Source organism: Heterodontus francisci, chromosome 10 (genome assembly GCF_036365525.1).
Source record: "Heterodontus francisci isolate sHetFra1 chromosome 10, sHetFra1.hap1, whole genome shotgun sequence".
Taxonomy (NCBI): Eukaryota; Metazoa; Chordata; class Chondrichthyes; order Heterodontiformes; family Heterodontidae; genus Heterodontus; species Heterodontus francisci.
Window position 1 is genome coordinate 118941087 of NC_090380.1, and position 27360 is coordinate 118968446.

Consider the following 27360-nt stretch of genomic DNA (forward strand, 5'->3'; position numbering starts at 1 on the left):
GGTGCTGACTCTGACTGGGATACAGGTCCTGAAGGTGCTGACTCTCACTGGGATACAGTTCCTGAAGGTGCTGACTTTCACTGGAATGCATTCCCTTAAGGTGTTGACTCTCACTGGGATACAGTTCCTGAAGGTGCTGACTCTCACTGGGATACAGTTCCTGAAGGTGCTGACTCTCACTGGGATACAGTTCCTGAAGGTGCGGACTTTCACTGGAATGCATTCCCTTAAGGTGTTGACTCTCACTGGGATACAGTTCCTGAAGGTGCTGACTCTCACTGGGATACAGTTCCTGAAGGTGCTGAATCTCACTGGGATACAGTTCCTGAAGTTGCTGACTCTCACTGGGATGCAGTTCCTGAAGGTGCTGACTCTCACTGGGATACAGTTCCTGAAGGTGCTGACACTCACTGGGATACAGTTCCTGAAGGTGCTGACTCTCACTGGGATACAGTTCCTGAAGGTGCTGACTCTCACTGGGATACAGTTCCTGAAGGTGCTGACTCTCACTCGGATACAGTTCCTGAAGGCGCTGACTCTCACTGGGATACAGTTCCTGAAGGTGCTGACTCTCACTGGGATACAGTTCCTGAAGGTGCTGACTCTCACTGGGATACAGTTCCTGAAGGTGCTGACTCTTACCGTGATACAGTTCCTGAAGGTGCAGACTCTCACTGGGATACAGATCCTGAAGCTGCTGACTCTCACTGGGATACAGTTCCTGAAGGTGCTGACTCTCACTGGGATACAGTTCCTGAAGGTGCTGACTCTCACTGGGATACAGTTCCTGAAGGTGCTGACTCTGACTGGGATACAGGTCCTGAAGGTGCTGACTCTCACTGGGATACAGTTCCTGAAGGTGCTGACTTTCACTGGAATGCATTCCCTTAAGGTGTTGACTCTCACTGGGATACAGTTCCTGAAGGTGCTGACTCTCACTGGGATACAGTTCCTGAAGGTGCTGACTCTCACTGGGATAAAGTTCCTGAAGGTGCGGACTTTCACTGGAATGCATTCCCTTAAGGTGTTGACTCTCACTGGGATACAGTTCCTGAAGGTGCTGACTCTCACTGGGATACAGTTCCTGAAGGTGCGGACTTTCACTGGAATGCATTCCCTGAAGGTGTTGACTCTCACTGGGATACAGTTCCTGAAGGTGCTGACTCTCACTGGGATACAGTTCCTGAAGGTGCTGACTCTCACTGGGATACTTTCCTGAAGGTGCTGACACTCACTGGGATACAGTTCCTGAAGATGCTGACTCTGACTGGGATTCAGTTCCTGAAGGTGCTGACTCTCTCTGGGATGCAGTTCCTGAAGGTGCTGACTCTCACTGGGATACAGTTCCTGAAGGTGCTGACTCTCACTGGGATACAGTTCCTGAAGGTGCTGACTCTCACTGGGATGCAGTTCCTGAAGGTGCTGACTCTCACTGGGATACAGTTCCTGAAGGTGCTGACACTCACTGGGATACAGTTCCTGAAGGTGCTGACTCTCACTGGGATACAGTTCCTGAAGGTGCTGACACTCACTGGGATACAGTTCCTGAAGGTGCTGACTCTCACTGGGATACATTCCCTTAAGGTGTTGACTCTCACTGGGATACATTCCCTTAAGGTGTTGACTCTCACTGGGATACAGTTCCTGAAGCTGCTGACTCTGACTGGGATTCAGTTCCTGAAGGTGCTGACTCTCACTGGGATACCGTTCCTGAAGGTGCTGACTCTCACTGGGATGCAGTTCCTGAAGGTGCTGACTCTCACTGGGATACAGTTCCTGAAGGTGCTGACTCTCACTGGGATACAGTTCATGAAGGTACTGACTCTCACTGGGATACAGTTCCTGAAGGTGCTAAATCTCACTGGGATACAGTTCCTGAAGGTGCTAAATCTCACTGGGATACAGTTCCTGAAGGTGCTGACTCTCACTGGGATACAGTTCATGAAGGTACTGACTCTCACTGGGATACAGTTCCTGAAGGTGCTGACTCTCACTGGCATACAGTTCCTGAATGTGCTGACTCTCACTGGGATACAGTTCCTGAAGGTGCTGACTCTCACTCGGATACAGTTCCTGAAGGCGCTGACTCTCACTGGGATACAGTTCCTGAAGGTGCTGACTCTCACTGGGATACAGTTCCTGAAGGTGCTGACTCTCACTGGGATACAGTTCCTGAAGGTGCTGACTCTTACCGTGATACAGTTCCTGAAGGTGCAGACTCTCACTGGGATACAGATCCTGAAGCTGCTGACTCTCACTGGGATACAGTTCCTGAAGGTGCTGACTCTCACTGGGATACAGTTCCTGAAGGTGCTGACTCTCACTGGGATACAGTTCCTGAAGGTGCTGACTCTGACTGGGATACAGGTCCTGAAGGTGCTGACTCTCACTGGGATACAGTTCCTGAAGGTGCTGACTTTCACTGGAATGCATTCCCTTAAGGTGTTGACTCTCACTGGGATACAGTTCCTGAAGGTGCTGACTCTCACTGGGATACAGTTCCTGAAGGTGCTGACTCTCACTGGGATAAAGTTCCTGAAGGTGCGGACTTTCACTGGAATGCATTCCCTTAAGGTGTTGACTCTCACTGGGATACAGTTCCTGAAGGTGCTGACTCTCACTGGGATACAGTTCCTGAAGGTGCGGACTTTCACTGGAATGCATTCCCTGAAGGTGTTGACTCTCACTGGGATACAGTTCCTGAAGGTGCTGACTCTCACTGGGATACAGTTCCTGAAGGTGCTGACTCTCACTGGGATACTTTCCTGAAGGTGCTGACACTCACTGGGATACAGTTCCTGAAGATGCTGACTCTGACTGGGATTCAGTTCCTGAAGGTGCTGACTCTCTCTGGGATGCAGTTCCTGAAGGTGCTGACTCTCACTGGGATACAGTTCCTGAAGGTGCTGACTCTCACTGGGATACAGTTCCTGAAGGTGCTGACTCTCACTGGGATGCAGTTCCTGAAGGTGCTGACTCTCACTGGGATACAGTTCCTGAAGGTGCTGACACTCACTGGGATACAGTTCCTGAAGGTGCTGACTCTCACTGGGATACAGTTCCTGAAGGTGCTGACACTCACTGGGATACAGTTCCTGAAGGTGCTGACTCTCACTGGGATACATTCCCTTAAGGTGTTGACTCTCACTGGGATACATTCCCTTAAGGTGTTGACTCTCACTGGGATACAGTTCCTGAAGCTGCTGACTCTGACTGGGATTCAGTTCCTGAAGGTGCTGACTCTCACTGGGATACCGTTCCTGAAGGTGCTGACTCTCACTGGGATGCAGTTCCTGAAGGTGCTGACTCTCACTGGGATACAGTTCCTGAAGGTGCTGACTCTCACTGGGATACAGTTCATGAAGGTACTGACTCTCACTGGGATACAGTTCCTGAAGGTGCTAAATCTCACTGGGATACAGTTCCTGAAGGTGCTAAATCTCACTGGGATACAGTTCCTGAAGGTGCTGACTCTCACTGGGATACAGTTCATGAAGGTACTGACTCTCACTGGGATACAGTTCCTGAAGGTGCTGACTCTCACTGGCATACAGTTCCTGAATGTGCTGACTCTCACTGGGATACAGTTCCTGAAGGTGCTGACTCTCACTGGGATACAGTTCCTGAAGGTGCTGACTCTCACTGGGATACAGTTCCTGAAGGTGCTGACTCTCACTGGGATACAGTTCCTGAAGGCACTGACTCTCACTGGGATACAGTTCCTGAAGGTGCTGACTCTCACTGGGATACAGTTCCTGAAGGCACTGACTCTCACTGGGATACAGTTCCTGAAGGTGCTGACTCTCACTGGGATACAGTTCCTGAAGGTGCTGACTCTCACTGGGATACAGTTCATGAAGGTGCTGACTCTGACTGGGATACAGTTCCTGAAGGTGTTGACTCTCACTCGGATACAGTTCCTGAAGGTGCTAAATCTCACTGGGATACAGTTCCTGAAGGTGCTGACTCTCACTGGGATACAGTTCATGAAGGTACTGACTCTCACTGGGATACAGTTCCTGAAGGTGCTGACTCTCACTGGCATACAGTTCCTGAATGTGCTGACTCTCACTGGGATACAGTTCCTGAAGGTGCTGACTCTCACTGGGATACAGTTCCTGAAGGTGCTGACTCTCACTGGGATACAGTTCCTGAAGGTGCTGACTCTCACTGGGATACAGTTCCTGAAGGTGCTGACTCTCACTGGGATACAGTTCCTGAAGGTGCTGACTCTCACTGGGATACAGTTCCTGAAGGCACTGACTCTCACTGGGATACAGTTCCTGAAGGTGCTGACTCTCACTGGGATACAGTTCCTGAAGGCACTGACTCTCACTGGGATACAGTTCCTGAAGGTGCTGACTCTCACTGGGATACAGTTCCTGAAGGCACTGACTCTCACTGGGATACAGTTCCTGAAGGTGCTGACTCTCACTGGGATACAGTTCCTGAAGGCACTGACTCTCACTGGGATACAGTTCCTGAAGGCACTGACTCTCACTGGGATACAGTTCCTGAAGGTGCTGACTCTCACTGGAATACAGTTCCTGAAGGTGCTGACTCTCACTGGGATACAGTTCCTGAAGGCACTGACTCTCACTGGGATACAGTTCCTGAAGTCACTGACTCTCACTGGGATACAGTTCCTGAAGGTGCTGACTCTCACTGGGATACAGTTCCTGAAGGTGCTGACTCTCACTGGGATACAGTTCCTGAAGGTGCTGACTCTCACTGGGATACAGTTCCTGAAGGTGCTGACTCTCACTGGGATACAGTTCCTGAAGGTGTTGACTCTCACTCGGATACAGTTCCTGAAGGTGCTAAATCTCACTGGGATACAGTTCCTGAAGGTGCTGACTCTCACTGGGATACAGTTCATGAAGGTACTGACTCTCACTGGGATACAGTTCCTGAAGGTGCTGACTCTCACGAGAATACATTCCCTTAAGGTGTTGACTGTTACTGGGATACAGTTACTGATGTTGCTGACTCTCACTGGGATACAGTTCCTGAAGGTGCTGACTGTCACTGGGATACAGTTCCTGAAAGTGCTGACTCTCACTGGGATACAGTTCCTGAAGGTGCTGACTCTCACTGGGATACAGTTTCTGAAGGTGCTGACTCTCACTCGGAAACAGTTCCTGAAGGTGCTGACTCTCACTGGGATACAGTTCCTGAAGGTGCTGACTCTCACTGGGATACAGTTCCTGAAGGTGCTGACTCTCACTGGGATACAGTTCCTGAAGGTGCTGACTCTCAGTGGGATACAATTCCTGAAGGTGCTGACTCTCACTGGGATACAGTTCCTGAAGGTGCTGACTCTCACTGGGATACAGTTCCTGAAGGTGCTGACTCTCACTGGGATACAGTTCCTGAAGGTGCTGACTCTCACTGGGATACAGTTCCTGAAGGTGCTGACTCTCACTGGGATACAGTTCCTGAAGGTGCTGACTCTCACTGGGATACAGTTCCTGAAGGTGCTGACTCTCACTCGGATACAGTTCCTGAAGGCGCTGACTCTCACTGGGATACAGTTCCTGAAGGTGCTGACTCTCACTGGGATACAGTTCCTGAAGGTGCTGACTCTCACTGGGATACAGTTCCTGAAGGTGCTGACTCTTACCGGGATACAGTTCCTGAAGGTGCAGACTCTCACTGGGATACAGTTCCTGAAGGTGCTGACTCTCACTGGGATACAGTTCCTGAAGGTGCTGACTCTGACTGGGATACAGGTCCTGAAGGTGCTGACTCTCAATGGGATACAGTTCCTGAAGGTGCTGACTTTCACTGGAATGCATTCCCTTAAGGTGTTGACTCTCACTGGGATACAGTTCCTGAAGGTGCTGACTCTCACTGGGATACAGTTCCTGAAGGTGCTGACTCTCACTGGGATAAAGTTCCTGAAGGTGCGGACTTTCACTGGAATGCATTCCCTTAAGGTGTTGACTCTCACTGGGATACAGTTCCTGAAGGTGCTGACTCTCACTGGGATACAGTTCCTGAAGGTGCGGACTTTCACTGGAATGCATTCCCTTAAGGTGTTGACTCTCACTGGGATACAGTTCCTGAAGGTGCTGACTCTCACTGGGATACAGTTCCTGAAGGTGCTGACTCTCACTGGGATACTTTCCTGAAGGTGCTGACACTCACTGGGATACAGTTCCTGAAGATGCTGACTCTGACTGGGATTCAGTTCCTGAAGGTGCTGACTCTCACTGGGATACAGTTCCTGAAGGTGCTGAATCTCACTGGGATACAGTTCCTGAAGGTGCTGACTCTCACTGGGATGCAGTTCCTGAAGGTGCTGACTCTCACTGGGATACAGTTCCTGAAGGTGCTGACACTCACTGGGATACAGTTCCTGAAGGTGCTGACTCTCACTGGGATACAGTTCCTGAAGGTGCTGACTCTCACTGGGATACAGTTCCTGAAGGTGCTGACTCTCACTCGGATACAGTTCCTGAAGGCGCTGACTCTCACTGGGATACAGTTCCTGAAGGTGCTGACTCTCACTGGGATACAGTTCCTGAAGGTGCTGACTCTCACTGGGATACAGTTCCTGAAGGTGCTGACTCTTACCGGGATACAGTTCCTGAAGGTGCAGACTCTCACTGGGATACAGATCCTGAAGCTGCTGACTCTCACTGGGATACAGTTCCTGAAGGTGCTGACTCTCACTGGGATACAGTTCCTGAAGGTGCTGACTCTCACTGGGATACAGTTCCTGAAGGTGCTGACTCTGACTGGGATACAGGTCCTGAAGGTGCTGACTCTCACTGGGATACAGTTCCTGAAGGTGCTGACTTTCACTGGAATGCATTCCCTTAAGGTGTTGACTCTCACTGGGATACAGTTCCTGAAGGTGCTGACTCTCACTGGGATACAGTTCCGGAAGGTGCTGACTCTCACTGGGATAAAGTTCCTGAAGGTGCGGACTTTCACTGGAATGCATTCCCTTAAGGTGTTGACTCTCACTGGGATACAGTTCCTGAAGGTGCTGACTCTCACTGGGATACAGTTCCTGAAGGTGCGGACTTTCACTGGAATGCATTCCCTGAAGGTGTTGACTCTCACTGGGATACAGTTCCTGAAGGTGCTGACTCTCACTGGGATACAGTTCCTGAAGGTGCTGACTCTCACTGGGATACTTTCCTGAAGGTGCTGACACTCACTGGGATACAGTTCCTGAAGATGCTGACTCTGACTGGGATTCAGTTCCTGAAGGTGCTGACTCTCTCTGGGATGCAGTTCCTGAAGGTGCTGACTCTCACTGGGATACAGTTCCTGAAGGTGCTGACTCTCACTGGGATACAGTTCCTGAAGGTGCTGACTCTCACTGGGATGCAGTTCCTGAAGGTGCTGACTCTCACTGGGATACAGTTCCTGAAGGTGCTGACACTCACTGGGATACAGTTCCTGAAGGTGCTGACTCTCACTGGGATACAGTTCCTGAAGGTGCTGACACTCACTGGGATACAGTTCCTGAAGGTGCTGACTCTCACTGGGATACATTCCCTTAAGGTGTTGACTCTCACTGGGATACATTCCCTTAAGGTGTTGACTCTCACTGGGATACAGTTCCTGAAGCTGCTGACTCTGACTGGGATTCAGTTCCTGAAGGTGCTGACTCTCACTGGGATACCGTTCCTGAAGGTGCTGACTCTCACTGGGATGCAGTTCCTGAAGGTGCTGACACTCACTGGGATACATTCCCTTAAGGTGTTGACTCTCACTGAGATACAGTTCCTGAAGGTGCTGACTCTGACTGGGATTCAGTTCCTGAAGGTGCTGACTCTCACTGGGATACAGTTCCTGAAGGTGCTGACTCTCACTGGGATGCAGTTCCTGCAGGTGCTGACTCTCACTGGGATACAGTTCCTGAAGGTGCTGACACTCACTGGGATACAGTTCCTGAAGGTGCTGACACTCACTGGGATACAGTTCCTGAAGGTGCTGACACTCACTGGGATACAGTTCCTGAAGGTGCTGACACTCACTGGGATACAGTTCCTGAAGGTGCTGACTCTCACTGGGATACATTCCCTTAAGGTGCTGACTCTCACTGGGATACAGTTCCTGAAGGTGCTGACTCTCACTGGAATACATTCCCTAAAGGTGTTGACTCTCACTGGGATACATTCCCTTAAGGTGCTGACTCTCACTGGAATACATTCCCTAAAGGTGTTGACTCTCACTGGAATACATTCCCTAAAGGTGTTGACTCTCACTGGAATACATTCCCTAAAGGTGTTGACTCTCACTGGGATACATTCCCTTAAGGTGTTGACTCTCACTGGGATACAGTTCCTGAAGGTGTTGACTCTCACTGAGATACAACTCCTGAAGGTGCTGACTCTAAGGGGAATCCATTCCCTTAAGGTGTTGACTCTCACTGGGATACAGTTCCTGAAGGTGCTGACACTCACTGGGATACAGTTCCTGAAGGTGCTGACTCTCACTGGGATACAGTTCCTGAAGGTGCTAAATCTCACTGGGATACAGTTCCTGAAGGTGCTGACTCTCACTGGGATACAGTTCATGAAGGTACTGACTCTCACTGGGATACAGTTCCTGAAGGTGCTGACTCTCACTGGCATACAGTTCCTGAATGTGCTGACTCTCACTGGGATACAGTTCCTGAAGGTGTTGACTCTCACTCGGATACAGTTCCTGAAGGTGCTAAATCTCACTGGGATACAGTTCCTGAAGGTGCTGACTCTCACTGGGATACAGTTCATGAAGGTACTGACTCTCACTGGGATACAGTTCCTGAAGGTGCTGACTCTCACTGGGATACAGTTCCTGAAGGCACTGACTCTCACTGGGATACAGTTCCTGAAGGTGCTGACTCTCACTGGGATACAGTTCCTGAAGGCACTGACTCTCACTGGGATACAGTTCCTGAAGGTGCTGACTCTCACTGGGATACAGTTCCTGAAGGCACTGACTCTCACTGGGATACAGTTCCTGAAGGTGCTGACTCTCACTGGGATACAGTTCCTGAAGGTGCTGACTCTCACTGGGATACAGTTCATGAAGGTGCTGACTCTGACTGGGATACAGTTCCTGAAGGTGTTGACTCTCACTCGGATACAGTTCCTGAAGGTGCTAAATCTCACTGGGATACAGTTCCTGAAGGTGCTGACTCTCACTGGCATACAGTTCCTGAATGTGCTGACTCTCACTGGGATACAGTTCCTGAAGGTGCTGACTCTCACTGGGATACAGTTCCTGAAGGTGCTGACTCTCACTGGGATACAGTTCCTGAAGGTGCTGACTCTCACTGGGATACAGTTCCTGAAGGTGCTGACTCTCACTGGGATACAGTTCCTGAAGGTGCTGACTCTCACTGGGATACAGTTCCTGAAGGTGTTGACTCTCACTGAGATACAACTCCTGAAGGTGCTGACTCTAAGGGGAATCCATTCCCTTAAGGTGTTGACTCTCACTGGGATACAGTTCCTGAAGGTGCTGACACTCACTGGGATACAGTTCCTGAAGGTGCTGACTCTCACTGGGATACAGTTCCTGAAGGTGCTAAATCTCACTGGGATACAGTTCCTGAAGGTGCTAAATCTCACTGGGATACAGTTCCTGAAGGTGCTGACTCTCACTGGGATACAGTTCATGAAGGTACTGACTCTCACTGGGATACAGTTCCTGAAGGTGCTGACTCTCACTGGCATACAGTTCCTGAATGTGCTGACTCTCACTGGGATACAGTTCCTGAAGGTGTTGACTCTCACTCGGATACAGTTCCTTTAGGTGCTAAATCTCACTGGGATACAGTTCCTGAAGGTGCTGACTCTCACTGGGATACAGTTCATGAAGGTACTGACTCTCACTGGGATACAGTTCCTGAAGGTGCTGACTCTCACTGGGATACAGTTCCTGAAGGCACTGACTCTCACTGGGATACAGTTCCTGAAGGTGCTGACTCTCACTGGGATACAGTTCCTGAAGGCACTGACTCTCACTGGGATACAGTTCCTGAAGGTGCTGACTCTCACTGGGATACAGTTCCTGAAGGCACTGACTCTCACTGGGATACAGTTCCTGAAGGTGCTGACTCTCACTGGGATACAGTTCCTGAAGGTGCTGACTCTCACTGGGATACAGTTCATGAAGGTGCTGACTCTGACTGGGATACAGTTCCTGAAGGTGTTGACTCTCACTCGGATACAGTTCCTGAAGGTGCTTAATCTCACTGGGATACAGTTCCTGAAGGTGCTGACTCTCACTGGCATACAGTTCCTGAATGTGCTGACTCTCACTGGGATACAGTTCCTGAAGGTGCTGACTCTCACTGGGATACAGTTCCTGAAGGTGCTGACTCTCACTGGGATACAGTTCCTGAAGGTGCTGACTCTCACTGGAATACAGTTCCTGAAGGTGCTGACTCTCACTGGGATACAGTTCCTGAAGGCACTGACTCTCACTGGGATACAGTTCCTGAAGTCACTGACTCTCACTGGGATACAGTTCCTGAAGGTGCTGACTCTCACTGGGATACAGTTCCTGAAGGTGCTGACTCTCACTGGGATACAGTTCCTGAAGGTGCTGACTCTCACTGGGATACAGTTCCTGAAGGTGCTGACTCTCAGTGGGATACAATTCCTGAAGGTGTTGACTCTCACTCGGATACAGTTCCTGAAGGTGCTAAATCTCACTGGGATACAGTTCCTGAAGGTGCTGACTCTCACTGGGATACAGTTCCTGAAGGTGCTGACACTCACTGGGATACAGTTCCTGAAGGTGCTGACTCTCACTGGGATACAGTTCCTGAAAGTGCTGACTCTCACTGGGATACAGTTCCTGAAGGTGCTGACTCTCACTGGGATACAGTTTCTGAAGGTGCTGACTCTCACTCGGAAACAGTTCCTGAAGGTGCTGACTCTCACTGGGATACAGTTCCTGAAGGTGCTGACTCTCACTGGGATACAGTTCCTGAAGGTGCTGACTCTCACTGGGATACAGTTCCAGAAGGTGCTGACTCTCAGTGGGATACAATTCCTGAAGGTGCTGACTCTCACTGGGATACAGTTCCTGAAGGTGCTGACTCTCACTGGGATACAGTTCCTGAAGGTGCTGACTCTCACTGGGATACAGTTCCTGAAGGTGCTGACTCTCACTGGGATACAGTTCCTGAAGGTGCTGACTCTCACTGGGATACAGTTCCTGAAGGTGCTGACTCTCACTGGGATACAGTTCCTGAAGGTGCTTACTCTCACTCGGATACAGTTCCTGAAGGCGCTGACTCTCACTGGGATACAGTTCCTGAAGGTGCTGACTCTCACTGGGATACAGTTCCTGAAGGTGCTGACTCTCACTGGGATACAGTTCCTGAAGGTGCTGACTCTTACCGGGATACAGTTCCTGAAGGTGCAGACTCTCACTGGGATACAGATCCTGAAGCTGCTGACTCTCACTGGGATACAGTTCCTGAAGGTGCTGACTCTCACTGGGATACAGTTCCTGAAGGTGCTGACTCTCACTGGGATACAGTTCCTGAAGGTGCTGACTCTGACTGGGATACAGGTCCTGAAGGTGCTGACTCTCACTGGAATACAGTTCCTGAAGGTGCTGACTTTCACTGGAATGCATTCCCTTAAGGTGTTGACTCTCACTGGGATACAGTTCCTGAAGGTGCTGACTCTCACTGGGATACAGTTCCTGAAGGTGCTGACTCTCACTGGGATAAAGTTCCTGAAGGTGCGGACTTTCACTGGAATGCATTCCCTTAAGGTGTTGACTCTCACTGGGATACAGTTCTTGAAGGTGCTGACTCTCACTGGGATACAGTTCCTGAAGGTGCGGACTTTCACTGGAATGCATTCCCTTAAGGTGCTAACTCTCACTGGGATACAGTTCCTGAAGGTGCTGACTCTCACTGGGATACAGTTCCTGAAGGTGCTGACTCTCACTGGGATACTTTCCTGAAGGTGCTGACACTCACTGGGATACAGTTCCTGAAGATGCTGACTCTGACTGGGATTCAGTTCCTGAAGGTGCTGACTCTCACTGGGATACAGTTCCTGAAGGTGCTGACTCTCACTGGGATACAGTTCCTGAAGGTGCTGACTCTCACTGGGATGCAGTTCCTGAAGGTGCTGACTCTCACTGGGATACAGTTCCTGAAGGTGCTGACACTCACTGGGATACAGTTCCTGAAGGTGCTGACTCTCACTGGGATACAGTTCCTGAAGGTGCTGACTCTCACTGGGATACAGTTCCTGAAGGTGCTGACTCTCACTCGGATACAGTTCCTGAAGGCGCTGACTCTCACTGGGATACAGTTCCTGAAGGTGCTGACTCTCACTGGGATACAGTTCCTGAAGGTGCTGACTCTCACTGGGATACAGTTCCTGAAGGTGCTGACTCTTACCGGGATACAGTTCCTGAAGGTGCAGACTCTCACTGGGATACAGATCCTGAAGCTGCTGACTCTCACTGGGATACAGTTCCTGAAGGTGCTGACTCTCACTGGGATACAGTTCCTGAAGGTGCTGACTCTCACTGGGATACAGTTCCTGAAGGTGCTGACTCTCACTGGGATCAAGTTCCTGAAGGTGCGGACTTTCACTGGAATGCATTCCCTTAAGGTGTTGACTCTCACTGGGATACAGTTCCTGAAGGTGCTGACTCTCACTGGGATACAGTTCCTGAAGGTGCGGACTTTCACTGGAATGCATTCCCTTAAGGTGTTGACTCTCACTGGGATACAGTTCCTGAAGGTGCTGACTCTCACTGGGATACAGTTCCTGAAGGTGCTGACACTCACTGGGATACAGTTCCTGAAGGTGCTGACTCTCACTGGGATACAGTTCCTGAAAGTGCTGACTCTCACTGGGATACAGTTCCTGAAGGTGCTGACTCTCACTGGGATACAGTTTCTGAAGGTGCTGACTCTCACTCGGAAACAGTTCCTGAAGGTGCTGACTCTCACTGGGATACAGTTCCTGAAGGTGCTGACTCTCACTGGGATACAGTTCCTGAAGGTGCTGACTCTCACTGGGATACAGTTCCTGAAGGTGCTGACTCTCAGTGGGATACAATTCCTGAAGGTGCTGACTCTCACTGGGATACAGTTCCTGAAGGTGCTGACTCTCACTGGGATACAGTTCCTGAAGGTGCTGACTCTCACTGGGATACAGTTCCTGAAGGTGCTGACTCTCACTGGGATACAGTTCCTGAAGGTGCTGACTCTCACTGGGATACAGTTCCTGAAGGTGCTGACTCTCACTGGGATACAGTTCCTGAAGGTGCTTACTCTCACTCGGATACAGTTCCTGAAGGCGCTGACTCTCACTGGGATACAGTTCCTGAAGGTGCTGACTCTCACTGGGATACAGTTCCTGAAGGTGCTGACTCTCACTGGGATACAGTTCCTGAAGGTGCTGACTCTTACCGGGATACAGTTCCTGAAGGTGCAGACTCTCACTGGGATACAGATCCTGAAGCTGCTGACTCTCACTGGGATACAGTTCCTGAAGGTGCTGACTCTCACTGGGATACAGTTCCTGAAGGTGCTGACTCTCACTGGGATACAGTTCCTGAAGGTGCTGACTCTGACTGGGATACAGGTCCTGAAGGTGCTGACTCTCACTGGAATACAGTTCCTTAAGGTGCTGACTTTCACTGGAATGCATTCCCTTAAGGTGTTGACTCTCACTGGGATACAGTTCCTGAAGGTGCTGACTCTCACTGGGATACAGTTCCTGAAGGTGCTGACTCTCACTGGGATAAAGTTCCTGAAGGTGCGGACTTTCACTGGAATGCATTCCCTTAAGGTGTTGACTCTCACTGGGAAACAGTTCTTGAAGGTGCTGACTCTCACTGGGATACAGTTCCTGAAGGTGCGGACTTTCACTGGAATGCATTCCCTTAAGGTGCTAACTCTCACTGGGATACAGTTCCTGAAGGTGCTGACTCTCACTGGGATACAGTTCCTGAAGGTGCTGACTCTCACTGGGATACTTTCCTGAAGGTGCTGACACTCACTGGGATACAGTTCCTGAAGATGCTGACTCTGACTGGGATTCAGTTCCTGAAGGTGCTGACTCTCACTGGGATACAGTTCCTGAAGGTGCTGACTCTCACTGGGATACAGTTCCTGAAGGTGCTGACTCTCACTGGGATGCAGTTCCTGAAGGTGCTGACTCTCACTGGGATACAGTTCCTGAAGGTGCTGACACTCACTGGGATACAGTTCCTGAAGGTGCTGACTCTCACTGGGATACAGTTCCTGAAGGTGCTGACTCTCACTGGGATACAGTTCCTGAAGGTGCTGACTCTCACTCGGATACAGTTCCTGAAGGCGCTGACTCTCACTGGGATACAGTTCCTGAAGGTGCTGACTCTCACTGGGATACAGTTCCTGAAGGTGCTGACTCTCACTGGGATACAGTTCCTGAAGGTGCTGACTCTTACCGGGATACAGTTCCTGAAGGTGCAGACTCTCACTGGGATACAGATCCTGAAGCTGCTGACTCTCACTGGGATACAGTTCCTGAAGGTGCTGACTCTCACTGGGATACAGTTCCTGAAGGTGCTGACTCTCACTGGGATACAGTTCCTGAAGGTGCTGACTCTCACTGGGATAAAGTTCCTGAAGGTGCGGACTTTCACTGGAATGCATTCCCTTAAGGTGTTGACTCTCACTGGGATACAGTTCCTGAAGGTGCTGACTCTCACTGGGATACAGTTCCTGAAGGTGCGGACTTTCACTGGAATGCATTCCCTTAAGGTGTTGACTCTCACTGGGATACAGTTCCTGAAGGTGCTGACTCTCACTGGGATACAGTTCCTGAAGGTGCTGACTCTCACTGGGATACTTTCCTGAAGGTGCTGACACTCACTGGGATACAGTTCCTGAAGATGCTGACTCTGACTGGGATTCAGTTCCTGAAGGTGCTGACTCTCTCTGGGATGCAGTTCCTGAAGGTGCTGACTCTCACTGGGATACAGTTCCTGAAGGTGCTGACTCTCACTGGGATACAGTTCCTGAAGGTGCTGACTCTCACTGGGATACAGTTCCTGAAGGTGCTGACTCTCACTGGGATACAGTTCCTGAAGGTGCTTACTCTCACTCGGATACAGTTCCTGAAGGCGCTGACTCTCACTGGGATACAGTTCCTGAAGGTGCTGACTCTCACTGGGATACAGTTCCTGAAGGTGCTGACTCTCACTGGGATACAGTTCCTGAAGGTGCTGACTCTTACCGGGATACAGTTCCTGAAGGTGCAGACTCTCACTGGGATACAGATCCTGAAGCTGCTGACTCTCACTGGGATACAGTTCCTGAAGGTGCTGACTCTCACTGGGATACAGTTCCTGAAGGTGCTGACTCTCACTGGGATACAGTTCCTGAAGGTGCTGACTCTGACTGGGATACAGGTCCTGAAGGTGCTGACTCTCACTGGAATACAGTTCCTGAAGGTGCTGACTTTCACTGGAATGCATTCCCTTAAGGTGTTGACTCTCACTGGGATACAGTTCCTGAAGGTGCTGACTCTCACTGGGATACAGTTCCTGAAGGTGCTGACTCTCACTGGGATAAAGTTCCTGAAGGTGCGGACTTTCACTGGAATGCATTCCCTTAAGGTGTTGACTCTCACTGGGATACAGTTCTTGAAGGTGCTGACTCTCACTGGGATACAGTTCCTGAAGGTGCGGACTTTCACTGGAATGCATTCCCTAAGGTGCTAACTCTCACTGGGATACAGTTCCTGAAGGTGCTGACTCTCACTGGGATACAGTTCCTGAAGGTGCTGACTCTCACTGGGATACTTTCCTGAAGGTGCTGACACTCACTGGGATACAGTTCCTGAAGATGCTGACTCTGACTGGGATTCAGTTCCTGAAGGTGCTGACTCTCACTGGGATACAGTTCCTGAAGGTGCTGACTCTCACTGGGATACAGTTCCTGAAGGTGCTGACTCTCACTGGGATGCAGTTCCTGAAGGTGCTGACTCTCACTGGGATACAGTTCCTGAAGGTGCTGACACTCACTGGGATACAGTTCCTGAAGGTGCTGACTCTCACTGGGATACAGTTCCTGAAGGTGCTGACTCTCACTGGGATACAGTTCCTGAAGGTGCTGACTCTCACTCGGATACAGTTCCTGAAGGCGCTGACTCTCACTGGGATACAGTTCCTGAAGGTGCTGACTCTCACTGGGATACAGTTCCTGAAGGTGCTGACTCTCACTGGGATACAGTTCCTGAAGGTGCTGACTCTTACCGGGATACAGTTCCTGAAGGTGCAGACTCTCACTGGGATACAGATCCTGAAGCTGCTGACTCTCACTGGGATACAGTTCCTGAAGGTGCTGACTCTCACTGGGATACAGTTCCTGAAGGTGCTGACTCTCACTGGGATACAGTTCCTGAAGGTGCTGACTCTCACTGGGATAAAGTTCCTGAAGGTGCGGACTTTCACTGGAATGCATTCCCTTAAGGTGTTGACTCTCACTGGGATACAGTTCCTGAAGGTGCTGACTCTCACTGGGATACAGTTCCTGAAGGTGCGGACTTTCACTGGAATGCATTCCCTTAAGGTGTTGACTCTCACTGGGATACAGTTCCTGAAGGTGCTGACTCTCACTGGGATACAGTTCCTGAAGGTGCTGACTCTCACTGGGATACTTTCCTGAAGGTGCTGACACTCACTGGGATACAGTTCCTGAAGATGCTGACTCTGACTGGGATTCAGTTCCTGAAGGTGCTGACTCTCTCTGGGATGCAGTTCCTGAAGGTGCTGACTCTCACTGGGATACAGTTCCTGAAGGTGCTGACTCTCACTGGGATACAGTTCCTGAAGGTGCTGACTCTCACTGGGATGCAGTTCCTGAAGGTGCTGACTCTCACTGGGATACAGTTCCTGAAGGTGCTGACACTCACTGGGATACAGTTCCTGAAGGTGCTGACTCTCACTGGGATACAGTTCCTGAAGGTGCTGACACTCACTGGGATACAGTTCCTGAAGGTGCTGACTCTCACTGGGATACATTCCCTTAAGGTGTTGACTCTCACTGGGATACATTCCCTTAAGGTGTTGACTCTCACTGGGATACAGTTCCTGAAGCTGCTGACTCTGACTGGGATTCAGTTCCTGAAGGTGCTGACTCTCACTGGGATACCGTTCCTGAAGGTGCTGACTCTCACTGGGATGCAGTTCCTGAAGGTGCTGACTCTCACTGGGATACAGTTCCTGAAGGTGCTGACACTCACTGGGATACAGTTCCTGAAGGTGCTGACTCTCACTGGGATACAGTTCCTGAAGGTGCTGACACTCACTGGGATACAGTTCCTGAAGGTGCTGACTCTCACTGGGATACATTCCCTTAAGGTGTTGACTCTCACTGAGATACAGTTCCTGAAGGTGCTGACTCTGACTGGGATTCAGTTCCTGAAGGTGCTGACTCTCACTGGGATACAGTTCCTGAAGGTGCTGACTCTCACTGGGATGCAGTTCCTGAAGGTGCTGACTCTCACTGGGATACAGTTCCTGAAGGTGCTGACACTCACTGGGATACAGTTCCTGAAGGTGCTGACACTCACTGGGATACAGTTCCTGAAGGTGCTGACACTCACTGGGATACAGTTCCTGAAGGAGCTGACTCTCACTGGGATACAGTTCCTGAAGGTGCTGACACTCACTGGGATACAGTTCCTGAAGGTGCTGACACTCACTGGGATACAGTTCCTGAAGGTGCTGACACTCACTGGGATACAGTTCCTGAAGGTGCTGACACTCACTGGGATACAGTTCCTGAAGGTGCTGACACTCACTGGGATACAGTTCCTGAAGGAGCTGACTCTCACTGGGATACAGTTCCTGAAGGTGCTGACTCTCACTGGAATACATTCCCTAAAGGTGTTGACTCTCACTGGGATACATTCCCTTAAGGTGTTGACTCTCACTGGGATACAGTTCCTGAAGGTGCTGACTCTCACTGGGATACAGTTCCTGAAGGTGTTGACTCTCACTGAGATACAACTCCTGAAGGTGCTGACTCTCAGTGGAATCCATTCCCTTAAGGTGTTGACTCTCACTGGGATACAGTTCCTGAAGGTGCTGACACTCACTGGGATACAGTTCCTGAAGGTGCTGACTCTCACTGGGATACAGTTCCTGAAGGTGCTGACTCTCACTGGGATACAGTTCCTGAAGGTGCTGACTCTCACTGGGATACAGTTCCTGAAGGTGCTGACACTCACTGGGATACAGTTCCTGAAGGTGTTGACTCTCACTGGAATACATTCCCTTAAGGTGTTGACACTCACTGGGATACAGTTCCTGAAGCTGCTGACTCTGACTGGGATTCAGTTCCTGAAGGTTCTGATTCTCACTGGGATACAGTTCCTGAAGCTGCTGACTCTCACTGGGATACAGTTCCTGAAGGTTCTGATTCTCACTGGGATACAGTTCCCGAAGGTGCAGACTCTCACTGGGATTCAGTTCCTGAACGTTCTGATTCTCACTGGGATACAGTTCCTGAAGGTGCTGACTCTCACTGGGATTCAGTTCCTGAAGGTGCTGACTCTCACTGGGATACAGTTCCTGAAGCTGCTGACTCTGACTGGGATACAGTTCCTGAACGTTCTGATTCTCACTGGGATACAGTTCCTGAAGGTGCTGACTCTCACTGGGATACAGTTCCCGAAGGTGCAGACTCTCACTGGGATTCAGTTCCTGAACGTTCTGATTCTCACTGGGCGACAGATCCTGAAGGTGCTGACTCTCACTGGGATTCAGTTCCTCAAGGTGCTGACTCTCAGTGGGATACAGTTCCTGAAGGTGCTGACTCTGACTTGGATACAGTTCCTGAAGGTTCTGATTGTCACTGGGCTACAGTTCCTGAAGGTGCTGACACTCACTGGGATTCAGTTCCTGAAGGTGCTGACTCTCAGTGGGATACAGTTCCTGAAGGTGCTGACTCTGACTTGGATACAGTTCCTGAAGGTTCTGATTCTCACTGGGCTACAGTCCTGAAGGTGCTGACTCTCACTGGGATTCAATTCCTGAAGGTGCTGACTCTCACTGGGATACAGTTCCTGAAGGTGCTGACTCTCACTGGGATTCAGTTCCTGAAGGTGCTGACTCTCACTGGGATACAGTTCCTGAAGGTGCTGCCTCTCAGTGGGATACAGTTCCTGAAGGTGCTGACTCTCACTGGGATACAGTTCCTGAAGGTGCTGACTCTCAGTGGGATACAGTTCCTGAAGCTGCTGACTCTCACTGGGATACAGTTCCTGAACGTTCTGATTCTCACTGGGATACAGTTCCTGAAGGTGCTGACTCTCACTGGGATTCAGTTCCAGAAGGTGCTGACTCTCACTGGGATACAGTTCCTGAAGCTGCTGACTCTCACTGGGATTCAGTTCCTGAAGGTGCTGACTCTCACTGGGATACAGTTCCTGAAGCTGCTGACTCTCACTGGGATTCAGTTCCTGAAGGTGCTGACTCTCACTGGGATACAGTTCCTGAAGGTGCTGACTCTCACTGGGATACAGTTCCTGAAGGTTCTGATTCTCACTGGGCGACAGTTCCTGAAGGTGCTGACTCTCACTGGGATTCAGTTCCTGAAGGTGCTGACTCTCACTGGGATACAGTTCCTGAAGGTGCTGACACTCACTGGGATACAGTTCCTGAAGGTGCTGACTCTCACTGGGATACAGTTCCTGAAGGTGCTGACACTCACTGGGATACAGTTCCTGAAGGTGCTGACTCTCACTGGGATACATTCCCTTAAGGTGTTGACTCTCACTGGGATACATTCCCTTAAGGTGTTGACTCTCACTGGAATACATTCCCTTAAGATGTTGACTCTCACTGGGATACAGTTCCTGAAGCTGCTGACTCTGACTGGGATTCAGTTCCTGAAGGTGCTGACTCTCACTGGGATACAGTTCCTGAAGGTGCTGACTCTCACTGGGATGCAGTTCCTGAAGGTGCTGACTCTCACTGGGATACAGTTCCTGAAGGTGCTGACACTCACTGGGATACAGTTCCTGAAGGTGCTGACTCTCACTGGGATACAGTTCCTGAAGGTGCTGACACTCACTGGGATACAGTTCCTGAAGGTGCTGACTCTCACTGGGATACATTCCCTTAAGGTGTTGACTCTCACTGAGATACAGTTCCTGAAGGTGCTGACTCTGACTGGGATTCAGTTCCTGAAGGTGCTGACTCTCACTGGGATACATTCCCTTAAGGTGCTGACTCTCACTGGGATACAGTTCCTGAAGGTGCTGACTCTCACTGGAATACATTCCCTAAAGGTGTTGACTCTCACTGGGATACATTCCCTTAAGGTGTTGACTCTCACTGGGATACAGCTCCTGAAGGTGCTGACTCTCACTGGGATACAGTTCCTGAAGGTGTTGACTCTCACTGAGATACAACTCCTGAAGGTGCTGACTCTCAGTGGAATCCATTCCCTTAAGGTGTTGACTCTCACTGGGATACAGTTCCTGAAGGTGCTGACACTCACTGGGATACAGTTCCTGAAGGTGCTGACTCTCACTGGGATACAGTTCCTGAAGGTGCTGACTCTCACTGGGATACAGTTCCTGAAGGTGCTGACTCTCACTGGGATACAGTTCCTGAAGGTGCTGACACTCACTGGGATACAGTTCCTGAAGGTGTTGACTCTCACTGGAATACATTCCCTTAAGGTGTTGACACTCACTGGGATACAGTTCCTGAAGCTGCTGACTCTGACTGGGATTCAGTTCCTGAAGGTTCTGTTTCTCACTTGGATACAGTTTCTGAAGGTGCCGACTCTCACTGGGATACAGTTCCTGAAGGTTCTGATTCTCACTGGGATACAGTTCCTGAAGGTGCTGACTCTCACTGGGATACAGTTCCTGAAGGTTCTGACTCTCACTGGGATACAGTTCCCGAAGGTGCAGACTCTCACTGGGATACAGTTCCTGAACGTTCTGATTCTCACTGGGATACAGTTCCTGAAGGTGCTGACTCTCACTGGGATTCAGTTCCTGAAGGTGCTGACTCTCACTGGGATACAGTTCCTGAAGCTGCTGACTCTGACTGGGATACAGTTCCTGAACGTTCTGATTCTCACTGGGATACAGTTCCTGAAGGTGCTGACTCTCACTGGGATACAGTTCCCGAAGGTGCAGACTCTCACTGGGATTCAGTGCCTGAACGTTCTGATTCTCACTGGGCGACAGATCCTGAAGGTGCTGACTCTCACTGGGATTCAGTTCCTCAAGGTGCTGACTCTCACTGGGATACAGTTCCTGAAGGTTCTGATTGTCACTGGGCTACAGTTCCTGAAGGTGCTGACTCTCACTGGGATTCAGTTCCTGAAGGTGCTGACTCTCAGTGGGATACAGTTCCTGAAGGTGCTGACTCTGACTTGGATACAGTTCCTGAAGGTTCTGATTCTCACTGGGCTACTTTCCTGAAGGTGCTGACTCTCACTGGGATTCAATTCCTGAAGGTGCTGACTCTCACTGGGATACAGTTCCTGAAGGTGCTGACTCTCACTGAGATTCAGTTCCTGAAGGTGCTGACTCTCACTGGGATACAGTTCCTGAAGGTGCTGACTCTCAGTGGGATACAGTTCCTGAAGGTGCTGACTCTCACTGGGATACAGTTCCTGAAGGTGCTGACTCTCAGTGGGAGACAGTTCCTGAAGCTGCTGACTCTGACTGGGATACAGTTCCTGAACGTTCTGATTCTCACTGGGATACAGTTCCTGAAGGTGCTGACTCTCCCTGGGATTCAGTTCCTCAAGGTGCTGACTCTCACTGGGATTCAGTTCCTGAAGGTGCTGACTCTCACTGGGATACAGTTCCTGAAGGTGCGGACTTTCAGTGGAATGCATTCCCTTAAGGTGTTGACTCTCACTGGGATACAGTTCCTGAAGCTGCTGACTCTGACTGGGATACAGTTCCTGAAGGTTCTGATTCTCACTGGGCGACAGTTCCTGAAGGTGCTGACTCTCACTGGGATTCAGTTCCTGAAGGTGCTGACTCTCACTGGGCTACAGTTCCTGAAGGTGCTGACTCTCACTGGGATTCAGTTCCTGAAGGTGCTGACTCTCACTGGGATACAGTTCCTGAAGGTGCTGACTCTGACTGGGATACAGTTCCTGAAGGTGCTGACTCTCACTGGAATACAGATCCTGAAGGTGCTGACTCTCACTGGGATACAGTTCCTGAAGGTGCTGACTCTGACTGGGATACAGTTCCTGAAGCTGCTGACTCTCACTGGAATAGAGATCCTGAAGGTGCTGACTCTCACTGGGATTCAGTTCCTGAAGGTGCTGACTCTGACTGGGATTCAGTTCCTGAAGGTGCTGAGTCTCACTGGAATACAGATCCTGAAGGTGCTGACTCTCACTGGGATACAGTTCCTGAAGGTGCTGACTCTCACTGGGATTCAGTTCCTGAAGGTGCTGACTCTCACTGGGATACAGTTCCTGAAGGTGCGGACTTTCAGTGGAATGCATTCCCTTAAGGTGTTGACTCTCACTGGGATACAGTTCCTGAAGGTGCTGACTCTACTGGGATACAGGTCATGAAGGTGCTGACTCTCACTGGGATACAGTTCCTGAAGGTGCTGACTCTCACTGGGATACTTTCCTGAAGGTGCTGACACTCACTGGGATAGAGTTCCTAAAGGTGCTAACTCTCACTGGAATACATTCCCTTAAGATGTTGACTCTCACTGGGATTCAGTTCCTGAAGGTTCTGATTCTCACTTGGATACAGTTCCTGAGGTGCCGACTCTCACTGGGATACAGTTCCTGAAGGTGCTGACTCTCACTGGGATTCAGTTCCTGAAGGTGCTAACTCTCACTGGGATACAGTTCCTGAAGGTGCGGACTTTCACTGGAATGCATTCCCTTAAGGTGTTGACTCTCACTGGGATACAGTTCCTGAAGGTGCTGACTCTACTGGGATACAGGTCATGAAGGTGCTGACTCTCACTGGGATACAGTTCCTGAAGGTGCTGACTCTCACTGGGATACTTTCCTGAAGGTGCTGACACTCACTGGGATAGAGTTCCTAAAGGTGCTAACTCTCACTGGAATACATTCCCTTAAGATGTTGACTCTCACTGGGATTCAGTTCCTGAAGGTTCTGATTCTCACTTGGATACAGTTCCTGAGGTGCCGACTCTCACTGGGATACAGTTCCTGAAGGTGCTCACTCTCACTGGGATGCAGTTCCTGAAGGTGCTGACTCTCACTGGGATACAGTTCCTGAAGGTGCTGACTCTCACTGGGATACAGTTCCTGAAGGTGCTGACTCTCACTGGGATACAGTTCCTGAAGGTGCTGACTCTCACTGGGATACAGTTCCTGAAGGTGCTGACTCTCACTCGGATACAGTTCCTGAAGGCGCTGACTCTCACTGGGATACAGTTCCTGAAGGTGCTGACTCTCACTGGGATACAGTTCCTGAAGGTGCTGACTCTCACTGGGATACAGTTCCTGAAGGTGCTGACTCTTACCGGGATACAGTTCCTGAAGGTGCAGACTCTCACTGGGATACAGATCCTGAAGCTGCTGACTCTCACTGGGATACAGTTCCTGAAGGTGCTGACTCTCACTGGGATACAGTTCCTGAAGGTGCTGACTCTCACTGGGATACAGTTCCTGAAGGTGCTGACTCTGACTGGGATACAGGTCCTGAAGGTGCTGACTCTCACTGGGATACAGTTCCTGAAGGTGCTGACTTTCACTGGAATGCATTCCCTTAAGGTGTTGACTCTCACTGGGATACAGTTCCTGAAGGTGCTGACTCTCACTGGGATACAGTTCCTGAAGGTGCTGACTCTCACTGGGATAAAGTTCCTGAAGGTGCGGACTTTCACTGGAATGCATTCCCTTAAGGTGTTGACTCTCACTGGGATACAGTTCCTGAAGGTGCTGACTCTCACTGGGATACAGTTCCTGAAGGTGCTGACTCTCACTGGGATACAGTTCCTGAAGGTGCGGACTTTCACTGGAATGCATTCCCTTAAGGTGTTGACTCTCACTGGGATACAGTTCCTGAAGGTGCTGACTCTCACTGGGATAAAGTTCCTGAAGGTGCTGACTCTCACTGGGATACTTTCCTGAAGGTGCTGACACTCACTGGGATACAGTTCCTGAAGATGCTGACTCTGACTGGGATTCAGTTCCTGAAGGTGCTGACTCTCTCTGGGATGCAGTTCCTGAAGGTGCTGACTCTCACTGGGATACAGTTCCTGAAGTTGCTGACTCTCACTGGGATACAGTTCCTGAAGGTGCTGACTCTCACTGGGATGCAGTTCCTGAAGGTGCTGACTCTCACTGGGATACAGTTCCTGAAGGTGCTGACACTCACTGGGATACAGTTCCTGAAGGTGCTGACTCTCACTGGGATACAGTTCCTGAAGGTGCTGACACTCACTGGGATACAGTTCCTGAAGGTGCTGACTCTCACTGGGATACATTCCCTTAAGGTGTTGACTCTCACTGGGATACATTCCCTTAAGGTGTTGACTCTCACTGGGATACAGTTCCTGAAGCTGCTGACTCTGACTGGGATTCAGTTCCTGAAGGTGCTGACTCTCACTGGGATACAGTTCCTGAAGGTGCTGACTCTCACTGGGATGCAGTTCCTGAAGGTGCTGACTCTCACTGGGATACAGTTCCTGAAGGTGCTGACACTCACTGGGATGCAGTTCCTGAAGGTGCTGACTCTCACTGGGATGCAGTTCCTGAAGGTGCTGACACTCACTGGGATACAGTTCCTGAAGGTGCTGACTCTCACTGGGATACATTCCCTTAAGGTGTTGACTCTCACTGAGATACAGTTCCTGAAGGTGCTGACTCTGACTGGGATTCAGTTCCTGAAGGTGCTGACTCTCACTGGGATACAGTTCCTGAAGGTGCTGACTCTCACTGGGATGCAGTTCCTGAAGGTGCTGACTCTCACTGGGATACAGTTCCTGAAGGTGCTGACACTCACTGGGATACAGTTCCTGAAGGTGCTGACACTCACTGGGATACAGTTCCTGAAGGTGCTGACACTCACTGGGATACAGTTCCTGAAGGTGCTGACACTCACTGGGATACAGTTCCTGAAGGTGCTGACTCTCACTGGGATACATTCCCTTAAGGTGCTGACTCTCACTGGGATACAGTTCCTGAAGGTGCTGACTCTCACTGGAATACATTCCCTAAAGGTGTTGACTCTCACTGGGATACATTCCCTTAAGGTGTTGACTCTCACTGGGAGACATTTCCTGAAGGTGCTGACTCTCACTGGGATACAGTTCCTGAAGGTGTTGACTCTCACTGAGATACAACTCCTGAAGGTGCTGACTCTCAGTGGAATCCATTCCCTTAAGGAGTTGACTCTCACTGGGATACAGTTCCTGAAGGTGCTGACACTCACTGGGATACAGTTCCTGAAGGTGCTGACTCTCACTGGGATACAGTTCCTGAAGGTGCTGACTCTCACTGGGATACAGTTCCTGAAGGTGCTGACTCTCACTGGGATACAGTTCCTGAAGGTGCTGACACTCACTGGGATACAGTTCCTGAAGGTGTTGACTCTCACTGGAATACATTCCCTTAAGGTGTTGACACTCACTGGGAGACATTTCCTGAAGGTGCTGACTCTCACTGGGATACAGTTCCTGAAGGTGTTGACTCTCACTGAGATACAACTCCTGAAGGTGCTGACTCTCAGTGGAATCCATTCCCTTAAGGAGTTGACTCTCACTGGGATACAGTTCCTGAAGGTGCTGACACTCACTGGGATACAGTTCCTGAAGGTGCTGACTTTCACTGGAATGCATTCCCTTAAGGTGTTGACTCTCACTGGGATACAGTTCCTGAAGGTGCTGACTCTCACTGGGATACAGTTCCTGAAGGTGCTGACTCTCACTGGGATACAGTTCCTGAAGGTGCTGACTCTCACTGGGATACAGTTCCTGAAGGTGCGGACTTTCACTGGAATGCATTCCCTTAAGGTGTTGACTCTCACTGGGATACAGTTCCTGAAGGTGCTGACTCTCACTGGGATAAAGTTCCTGAAGGTGCTGACTCTCACTGGGATACTTTCCTGAAGGTGCTGACACTCACTGGGATACAGTTCCTGAAGATGCTGACTCTGACTGGGATTCAGTTCCTGAAGGTGCTGACTCTCTCTGGGATGCAGTTCCTGAAGGTGCTGACTCTCACTGGGATACAGTTCCTGAAGGTGCTGACTCTCACTGGGATACAGTTCCTGAAGGTGCTGACTCTCACTGGGATGCAGTTCCTGAAGGTGCTGACTCTCACTGGGATACAGTTCCTGAAGGTGCTGACACTCACTGGGATACAGTTCCTGAAGGTGCTGACTCTCACTGGGATACAGTTCCTGAAGGTGCTGACACTCACTGGGATACAGTTCCTGAAGGTGCTGACTCTCACTGGGATACATTCCCTTAAGGTGTTGACTCTCACTGGGATACATTCCCTTAAGGTGTTGACTCTCACTGGGATACAGTTCCTGAAGCTGCTGACTCTGACTGGGATTCAGTTCCTGAAGGTGCTGACTCTCACTGGGATACAGTTCCTGAAGGTGCTGACTCTCACTGGGATGCAGTTCCTGAAGGTGCTGACTCTCACTGGGATACAGTTCCTGAAGGTGCTGACACTCACTGGGATGCAGTTCCTGAAGGTGCTGACTCTCACTGGGATGCAGTTCCTGAAGGTGCTGACACTCACTGGGATACAGTTCCTGAAGGTGTTGACTCTCACTGGGATACATTCCCTTAAGGTGTTGACTCTCACTGAGATACAGTTCCTGAAGGTGCTGACTCTGACTGGGATTCAGTTCCTGAAGGTGCTGACTCTCACTGGGATACAGTTCCTGAAGGTGCTGACTCTCACTGGGATGCAGTTCCTGAAGGTGCTGACTCTCACTGGGATACAGTTCCTGAAGGTGCTGACACTCACTGGGATACAGTTCCTGAAGGTGCTGACACTCACTGGGATACAGTTCCTGAAGGTGCTGACACTCACTGGGATACAGTTCCTGAAGTTGCTGACACTCACTGGGATACAGTTCCTGAAGGTGCTGACTCTCACTGGGATACATTCCCTTAAGGTGCTGACTCTCACTGGGATACAGTTCCTGAAGGTGCTGACTCTCACTGGAATACATTCCCTTAAGGTGTTGACTCTCACTGGGAGACATTTCCTGAAGGTGCTGACTCTCACTGGGATACAGTTCCTGAAGGTGTTGACTCTCACTGAGATACAACTCCTGAAGGTGCTGACTCTCAGTGGAATCCATTCCCTTAAGGAGTTGACTCTCACTGGGATACAGTTCCTGAAGGTGCTGACACTCACTGGGATAC